Below are 10,476 nucleotides of genomic sequence, written 5' to 3' on the forward strand. Positions count from 1 at the left end.
TAGGTACCACTCCGGTGGAAAGGTAAACGGCATTTCTGTGCACTGCTCTGGTTCACCAGAAGCGGCTTAGTCATGCTGCCCACATGACCCGGAAGCTATACGCCGGCTCCCTCAGCCAATAAAGCGAGATGAGCGCCGCAACCCCAGAGTCAGTCACGACTGGACCTAATGGTCAGGGGTCCCTTTACCTTTACCTTTACCTGCTAGTAAAGTAGATAATTTCCTTACAGGATTTACTTCCTTCCTGCTTCTTCTCAAAGTTCAGTGTGCATATGAGTCAGCATGTACTAACGTTAACTTGTTGACTCCATCTTGGCTGCGTTCAAAGCCTGTGCTTAGAACGTTCTTGTATGCCTTCAGGAACAAACTTTTCCTTATCCTTGCAACCTGCAGTCTTAACCAGATTATGTCTTTCTGAACACTGCCACAATATTTTTAACAAACTCCAACAAATGCTAGATCTCTGGGCCATCCAATCGTCATGGGATGTTGGAAGATTCAGAACAGAAAGAAGTACTATAATGTACAGTACACAATTAAACTACAGAATTTAGGCTACTTGCACACTCCTGTTAACTCTGCGTCAAGGAGCCCCTACAGCTGTTTGGGGCAGGCATGCGCACATGACATTAGCCACTATCTATATCTATTCTGTAATTTATTATGAAATACAGTGTTTTGATGCATTTCTTCCCAAGCAGCCTTCAAACCAAACAGGAACAACCTAGCTGCATTTTAAGCCAGAATATGTGTATACGGGTGGTGCTGTAGTCTAAACGACTGAGCCTATTGGGCTTGCTGATCAGAAGGTCAGCTGTTCGAATCCCTGTAACAGATTGATCTCCTGTTGCTCTGTCCCAGCTCCTGCCAACCTAGTAGTTCGAAAACACACCAGTGCAAGTAGATAAATAGGTACTGCTGCAGCGGGAAGGTAAACAGTGTTTCTGTGTGCTCTGGTTTCCATCATGGTGTTCTATTGCGCCAGAAGTGGTTTAGTCATGCTGGCCACATGACCCGGAAAGCTGTCTGCGGACAAATGCTGGCTCCTTCGGCCTGAAGTGAGATGAGTGCCACACGCCATAGATGCCTTTGACTGGATTTAACCGTCCAGGGGTCCTTTACCTTTACCACACAACCTCCCTCTCACAAGATGGCCATCAACTGGATGGTTTTAAAAGAAGACGAGACAAGTTCACGGAGGTTGAGGCTATCAGTGGGTATTAGCCATGATGGCTGCATTCCTCCCTCCAGTGTCAGAGGCAGTTTTCCTCTAAATGCCAGTTGCTGGGGATCACAAGTGGGGAGAATGCTGTTTCACTCAGTTCCCACAGGCACCTGTTTTGCCACTGTGACTTGGGTCTTTGGCTTGAGCCAGCACATCCTTAAGACAGAAAAAAGCTATGCATTTAATTGCAAGCCATAAAGGTATAATAACAAACAGTGTAAGAAAAGTCCTTCTGGACGAGGCTGAGTCCAGCATCCAGTTTCCTATACAGTGGTACCTTGGGTAACAGACGCTTCAGGTTACAGACTCCGCTAACCCGGAAGTAGTACCTTGGGTTAAGAACCTTACCTCAGGATGAGAACAGAAATTGCACGGCGGCAGTGGGAGGCCCCATTATCTAAAGTGGTACCTCAGGTTAAGAACAGTTTCAGGTTAAAAACGGACTTCCGGAATGAATTAAGTTCTTAACCCGAAGTACCACTGTAGTTGCCAACTATAGGTAGCAGAACATATAGGCAAAATCCATCTCCCACCATTGTTCTCCAGCAACAGGTGTTGAGAGACATGTTTCTATGACCCTTGGGCAGCAATGAGCCAGCAGCACTATCATAAATCTGGGTGGTGTTCAACTAAGCTTCACTCATTGAAATTAATGAACCTAGCTTAGTCATGTTCATTCATTTCAAACGGTCTACTCTCGGTTTTTTTAAATAAAAAAGCTTGCCACTCATTCTTTGCAGAATGTATCACTTCCTCCAAGAAAGAACAGGACGACACACCAATGAAATGCTCTGAAGTTTGTGTTAATTTCAAAAATCTCCATAAAGAACAGATAGCTGGATATGTTTTATGGGTTGTGGGGTTGTGTCAAATTAATTTATACTCAGAGCAGACCCGCTGAAATTCATAAGCCTAAGTTAGTCATGCCGATTAATTTCAATGGGTCTACTCTGAGTATGACTAATGCCGGCAACAACCAGATAGAAAGATAGATCAACATTTGATGCTAATATCCGTTAGCTTTGCAGTCGCTTCTGGAATGAAGAGTATTTTCTTCGGTTCAGCGCACAGCTATCATGAAGCACCAGTGTAGGAATAAATTATTATTTATGCAGGAAGGCAACATAAAAGAGCTTTCCTCCACAAACAATGGCCATAAAATAAAATAAATAGAAATCACACTTTTAATCCCAAAATGTATTTCAGGGTAATACACGTAGGAATTGAAAAATTACAACAAAATACTAAAATATTAAATATTAAACCACAATAGAGGAATAAAACTGTTCAATTTGTTGAAAAGGCATTCTTTTAAAAATGACTGGGCAGATAAAGACGTTTTAACCCAGTGTCAGTCCTCACCAGGAGAGCCTTGTTGCAGAGAGTGTTCCATAGTTTTGGGATTACTATAGAAAAGTCTCTCTTGTTTATTTGTACACATGTAATATATGCCTTCCGTACATGGAGCATGGAGAAGGATTTACCATGTTGGTATGAGAGGAGGCTCTCATTTAAACATCTGGGCCCCAATCTCTTAGGGCTTTAAAGGAAAGCACCAACACCTTGAACTGGGCTCAACACCGCACTCTAACCAGCTGAGCTATCCAGGCCCCGCTAAGTGTGAAAACTTTGTAAAGAGGCATGAAGAATTCACTGCATGTTTATCTTACATGTATGCAAGTCTGCTCAGAAGTAAACGTTCAATAGGACCCACTCCTAGGTAAGCAGGTGCAAAATTTCTGACAGAGTTCAACAGGTTTAGCCAGGGCTGGCTCAAGACATTTTGCTGCCTGAGGCAAAGGGCAAGATGGTACCCTTCCCCAAGGCACATACAGAAGCCAATTGTACTAGCAGTTGAATCTTACTCCAATCCTGGTGAAAGGATAGTATCTTTCACTGCACATGAGGGGAGCAGGCTAGCATAGGAGGTACAGGGCAGGCCATATGTCACTCACTGCCTCATCATAGCACCATCCCTAGGTTTAGCCTTTGGGCCCTTCACTAAAAGGACAGAAATGTGCATATGACACAAAGCATATGCAAATTTTATGCAAACCTGTGGGTCTGAGGCTGGAGACCATGACATTCACACACACACACACACACACACACACACACACACAAACACAGAGTGGCAATATAATACGGCAAACTAAGTAGGTGCAATACAGTAACTGCAGTTTCACTGAATTGTGTCCAGTACAAGCATTCTTCCATCCTAATCATGGCCGGAGCAAATAGAGGATAACAGATTGACAATGTGGGGGGAGAGAGTAGTAAATGAGCAAACTGGTGTGCAGAAATAGGAAGCTCAAGGGCATTCACTGATTAAAAAGGCACCGTTTATGTCCTTGATGGATGATTCAGTGCCCTATGCAGGCATAACACCAAGTGATATGGAAAAGGCCAGGCTGTTGAAAACTCATCTCTAAACATCTGAAACATGTGGAATTTAGCTTCAGATTATTGTCTTCTAAAATGCTCAAAGGAGGTTATTAAGATCCAGTCTTAGCTATACTGCTAAGAATTGTCAAGCCTAGTAACAAAATACTTCTTTATATTCAATGGGGATGGGGGATGTGCAACCCTCCAGATGTTGTTGGACTACAAATCCCATCATTGTTGACCAAGGGCCATGCTGGTTCCAGGTGTCCAACAACATATGAAGAGTCACCGTGTCCTTCTTCACTGATTTAAAGTTATCAGGGCCCCCTCCAAAGCCTGGAATTTGCCTTCCTCATATTTCATAAAATTTGACTTCCTCATATTTCAATATAGGTTAAGTTTATGGATCCATTTTAGGACAGTTTTGAATTCAGTTATGAATTTTGAGATATGGGGAGGGGAGTGATGAAGTTATTAATGAACCCCCTTTCAAATCCATCTTCTTTTCTCAATGGGAGAGACCCACAAGCTTTATTGTTAATTATTCGTGCCATGTGATTAAAGCACCTGACCAAAGAGGTCACCTGCGCATTGTGACTCTGAAATGAAAAAGATGTGTGGGCAGGATTGTTTAAACTAATTAATTTGCAAATGAATGTGAATGAGGCTGGGAAATGAGGCATGTTGGGGGAAGCGACTGGGGAAAGGGTGGTGGGGAGAGAATGCCATGCCACGCAATATGTATTTACAACAGCAGACAAACCCACAGAGAAAGAAAAATATTGCTTTTGCCAAAATGTGCAAACATACTAAATATTCAAGAGGCTAAAGCAAAGGCTTCTCTGTTTGCCTAATCTCATTAGCTATTTGCCAATGAAAGAAAATAAACTTTTTTCTCCACTACATGATCGCAAGACGTGTAAAAGAGCCATTTGCCTTGTTTCTCACCAAGACGGCTAATATTAAATGGAAGCATTTGTTACAGCTTCAGCCTCGGGGGAGAACCTGCACACACTTCTTTCTCAAGCACCTCAACATCCCTGTTACAAAAGACACATTCCAAGAAATTGAGCAAGGATTTATTTCATAAATATTTCACAAATAAGTGCAGTCCTTTTATGGTGGGCATCGCCAATGAAAGAAAACACCAGTTTGCATTAGAATTTGCTTATGTTGGTGTATGTTTAGAGATAAGGACTATAACTGAAGTAGAAAGACAGTACATCTCATCATACTGGGGAAGAGTATAATCAGGTCCCCTGGGTGTTCCTGCTCAGGCTGATGTCCAAGTACTAATGTTTATGGGTGACTCCAAGGCCCCTGTCCATCCCACTTTTGGCTTTTAAAATTAGACTGGAACCAGACATCCCCAGCCAACTGAGCCCATGGTCACAGAGTTGTAGTCCAACAACATCCAGCAGCATCTGGTGACCCAAGGTTGAAGAAGGCTTAAATAAAGGATGCCTTCAAAAAGAGGCCTGTACTCTGTAAAAGAGGACCCTAAATCCACCCTAAATCCCATACACATGTTCTCTTTTTGTGCATCAAAATTGTGAAGATTTTCAGCTGTGATCCATGCCTTCCTACGACAATATCTTCTGATCCAGCTGATTCATTAGTGTTGGGTTAATGTTGGGAAGAAATGGAGGCAGTGAAAGATGTTACTTTCTTGGGCTCCATGATCACAGCAGATGGTGACAGCAGCCACGAAATTAAAAGACGCCTGCTTTTTGGGAGAAAAGCAATGACAAACCTAGACAGCATCTTAAAAAGCAGAGACATCACCTTGCCAACAAAGGTCCGTATAGTTAAAGCTATGGTTTTCTCAGTAGTGATGTATGGAAGTGAGAGCTGGACCATAAAGAAGGCTGATCGTCGATGAATCGATGCTTTTGAATTATGGTGCTGGAGGAGACTCTTGAGAGTCCCATGGACTGCAAGAAGATCAAACCTCTCCATTCTTAAGGAAATCAGCCCTGAGTGCTCATTGGAAGGACAGATCCTGAAGCTGAGACTCCAATACTTTGGCCACCTCATGAGAAGAGAAGACTCCCTTGAAAAGACCCTGATGTTGGGAAAAATGGAGGGCACAAGGAGAAGGGGATGACAGAGGACAAGATGGTTGGATAGTGTTCTCGAAGCTACCAGCATGAGTTTGACTAAACTGCGGGAGGCAGTGGAAGACAGAAGTGCCTGGCGTGCTCTGGTCCATGGGGTCACGAAGAGTCGGACATGACTAAACGACTAAACAACAACAACAACAAATGTTTTTGAAGGGCTACATAATATAAATCAAGGCCTTTGAACCTCACTTGCTGTGGTCCTTCTAAGCCAAGAAAGCCAAAGTCTCTCCAGGTCAGAACCTCAAAGCCAGAGTCTCTTCAAAAATAACTGCAACTAATAAACATTTCAATAAATAAATGAAGATAGATCAGCAGAGGGCATTTTGTGTGGCTGGCACAGGCTCACTAGTGTTTCTGGTGGACTGTGGAGATCTCTATATACACTTGTCATTGGGAAGTGCCAATTATTTCGGTGGGTTTTTGTTTGGACTTGGATTAGGAAGAGCTGGGAAGGTGAGTGGAAAGCTGGATAGTTACTGCTAGATTCCTAAGTGTGAAACACTGGCGACAAAATCAGTATCGGTATTCAACATCAGGGGAGCAGATTGCAAGCCTGGCATACTATGGATTTGAATAAGTTGATGACCCATTGGAATTCATGGAAACTATGTTTCTTTATTTGAGACAATTCTACACTGCTTAATTATTTGCAGCTCTAAGCGGTGTACATAAAAGGTCACAGGTTCCTCATCTCTGCCCTAGAGAGTGAAAAGATTCATTGTTACTCTACAATTCACTCCTTCCTGCCCAGACAACTTGTTTTGCAAGTGTCTCCAAGAGTTGTCCTACAGGAAGATGAAGAAAGAGCAGCCACGAGTGGAAGAACTGTCTATTGGCCCTCCCTAAGGAAGATTGGCTTTGGACAATAGAGAAATGGATTGCGCAGGTATGTTTTGTCAAATGCTTTCACGACATGGTGCTTCTCTTGAAAGTATTTTGCTCGTATCTTTAGGGAGCTTGGGGGGGGTGGCAGGGGGAGAGAAATAAAACTCATGTGTTCATAATTTTAGAAGTCCCCCAAGGGAGCTGGCCTCTGGCAGCATGACTAAAATGGATGTTCTGGTTGAGAACGGGGCATTGCAGATGGAGGAATGGTAAAGAACAAAGCATCTTGGAAGCCCCTTGGTTATGCCTCTGGGGAGATAACCCCAGCCTGTCTCTGTCACCATTCTAGCATGAATAACTAGGAAACTAATTAACAGTGGATGCAAATAATGAACATCTGTGAAGCCAGACAGCTTTGCCCCAGGAAGACGGTGAGAGAGGACTCCAAAGCTGAGGGGTAAACTCTGGTGGTGTTTGACAAATGTTCTTTTTTCAAACGATTAAGCCGAACTCTGGATTGACAATTAACTGCACTTTTGGAGAGACCGACGTCGCTCTAATTTTGTTATATCTCCCGCATATCAAACCCGAAAGGCTGTACAAGAAGAAACAAAGCTGTGCTCTAGGTCAATAATTCATTACACAGAAACATCATACAGTGCTTTGGGAGGACGTTTGTGGGGAAGGGCGATGGTGAAAAACCCAGAGAACAAGAGGACTCGGAGCACACTGAAACTCATTGAGCGTGTAGCAATTTTTAAAAACATCACCAACATCGCTGCAGAAAAGTTCCAAGGGAACATGCTTTTGCATGTACAATACTTTGCATTTCAGTATTTGTGCAGTGAAGTTTGGTCCATTAGAGTAACACTCACTGGGAGATCTTGGCCCAGACACTGCCTCTCAGCCTAAGTCGCCTCACAGGGTTCTCATGAGGATAATATGGGAAGGAAGAGAACCATTTATGCCACCTTGAGCGACTTGGAGGGATGTGGGGGACACAAATGTAATAAAATAAATACCGTATTTTTTGCTCTATAAGACTCACTTTTTCCCTCCTAAAAAGTAAGGGGAAATGTGTGTGCGTCTTATGGAGCGAATGCAGGCTGCACAGCTATCCCAGAAGCCAGAACAGCAAGAGGGATTGCTGCTTTCACTGCGCAGTGATCCCTCTTGCTGTTCTGGCTTCTGAGATTCAGAATATTTTTTTCTTGTTTTCCTCCTCCAAAAACTAGGTGCGTCTGGTGGTCTGGTGCGTCTTATAGAGCAAAAAATAGGTAAATATTCTTAAGTTAGTACTAGAACTGCCTCAATGTTATTTCTGATATGGATTCCCCAAAGCAATTCATTTCATTTTACAGAGATGTAGAGGATCTATTCTGATATGAGAAATAAATGCTGCATAGAGTTAAAAAGTAAGTGTTCTTGTTGGCTAGTTTGGCATTATTCCTTTTCCCACTTGGCAGGCTTGAGGGCAGACCCTCCAACATCCCACTGATCAAAATAAGTACACGAGTTTTTTTTGGTCCTGAACTCTTGCAGGAGCCAGCTGAATTGCACCAGAGAGCAAGGGGACATTTCAGGATCCAATCAGAAGACAGGATGGCTTCTGTAATTCCAGGATGTCTCGCATAAATCTGGGCGGTTGAGGGGTATGTGAGGGCTTAGCCCTGGTTAAGTGGTTCTAGGTTAAGTGAACGGTATCAGTCTCTGCAGATTGTCCAGTCATTTTTGCTCTTGGTATGAATAATAACCATGTGCATTTGAAGATGATTTCAAAGGAAAATGCGAAGTCAAGAAAGGCATTCTCATACACACTGTTGACCTCTCCCTTTAATGCACTTGAGAGGTTTGGCAGCCAGGTTTTTAAGTGCTGTTTAAGGCTGTTGTGGTTTAGTGTTTGGTAGAAAAACTTTCATAAATTATATCCCTGTAAAATAGAGTGTTTAGATTTGATGTCAGATAGTGTGGAATTATACCCTCAAGCCTTTATTAATCAAAGCAAATATACAGCCTTTTATGTTGTTCCAGACAGGAAAGGTCAGAGATGTGGATTCAGCCCTATCCTACACAGAGGTGCCTGGTGTTGAATACACAACCTGATCAGCTGGGCAGGTCTTTATAAACTCAAAACCATCATTCCTTGACTTCAGCTGGATATGCAGCAGCAAGACAATTTATCATTGGCTAATTAAAATTGGATTATAGGTACAGAGGAGTCCGACCATTGATTCCATCTAGCTGAGTATTGTCTGCACTGACTTGCAGCTGTTCTTCAGGGTTTCTTACAGGGAACAGCCCCAACCCTAACATGTTGCATGGTTAATTAACACATTTGCGTCCCATCCTTCCTCCAGAGAACTCATAGCAAGGTTCATGAGGTACTCTTTTAAACTCACAACAGTGCTGTGAGGTAGTGTGTCAGGTCCAATGTCATTCAGCAGCCTTCATTTTCGTGAAAGCATTTGACAAAACATACCTGTGCAATCCATTTCTCTATTGTCCAAAGCCAATCTTCCTTAGGGAGGGCCAATAGACAGTTCTTCCACTCGTGGCTGCTCTTTCTTCATCTTCCTGTAGGACAACTCTTGGAGACACTTGCAAAACAAGTTGTCTGGGCAGGAAGGAGTGAATTGTAGAGTAACAATGAATCTTTTCACTCTCTAGGGCAGAGATGAGGAACCTGTGACCTTCCAGATACTGTTGGACTACAACTCCTATCTTCCCTGCCATGCTGGCTGGGAGCTGAAGTTGAAAATATCTGGAGGACTACTGGCTTCCCCATCCCTTTTGTAAAAGCACAAGCAGAGCCCATGACAGATGCTCTAGGACTGGAGCACCAACAGGTTCTGGTGTATGCATAGTGTGTGGGGTCCACATGAGAATTGGAGTTACCACCATGACAAAACAGCAATGGTGGACCCCGTCTCCACTCTGCTTTAGAGTGGTATCATACCACTTCAAATGGTCATGGATTCCCCCAAAGAATCCTGAGAACTATACAGAGAATGGTTAGGAGATCCCAGTTCCCCTCACAGGGCTACAGTTCCCAGACTGGTTTAACAAACAATCCCTCTACCCAGGGAACTCTAAAAACCATAGTTCCACAAGGGAATAGGTGTCTGCTAACATCTCTCAGCATCCTGCAGTTCCCAGGATTCTTGGTGGAAGAGAGCCATGGCTGTTAAAGTGGTGTGAGGATACTTTAAATGTGCATTCGTTTGTTTACATTTATACCCCGCCTTTCCCCCCAAGGAGCTCAAGGTGGCATGCTCTCCTAATTTAATTCCCCTTCTTAACTTAATCTCCCCTTTCTAATTTAATTCCCACAACGATATTGTGAGGTCTGTTTGAGAGACAGTGATTGGCCCAAGGTCACCCAGTGAGCTTCATGGTTGAATTGAGGATGAGAACCGAAGTCTCTCATGTTGTAGTCTGACACTCAAACGGCTACACCACACTGGCTCACAATACAGTGGTACCTCGGGTTAAGTACTTAATTCATTCCGGAGGTCTGTTCTTAACCTGAAACTGCTCTTAACCTGAAGCACCACTTTAGTTAATGAGGCCTCCTGCTGCTGCTGTGCCGCAGGTGCACGATTTCTGTTCTCATCCTGAAGCAAAGTTCTTAACCTGAGGTACTATTTCTGGGTTAGTGGAGTCTGTAACCTGAAGCGTATGTAACCTGAAGCGTATGTAACCCGAGGTACCACTGTAATGTGCAGAGAGAGAGAGAGAGAGAGAGAGAGAGAGAGAGAGGCAGATGAGGGTGATATCTCCTAAAGCCTGCAAGAAGAAGCTTCTGTACTGTACGTCTGCACCACCAGTGCTCTGAAAGATATGGGAAATGGGCCTATCAACGCTTGACCCTCTTTCTACCACCCACCAACCCTTCTAATTTGGCTACCTCTCTATACA

Source organism: Podarcis raffonei, chromosome 2 (genome assembly GCF_027172205.1).
Source record: "Podarcis raffonei isolate rPodRaf1 chromosome 2, rPodRaf1.pri, whole genome shotgun sequence".
Lineage (NCBI taxonomy): Eukaryota > Metazoa > Chordata > Lepidosauria > Squamata > Lacertidae > Podarcis > Podarcis raffonei.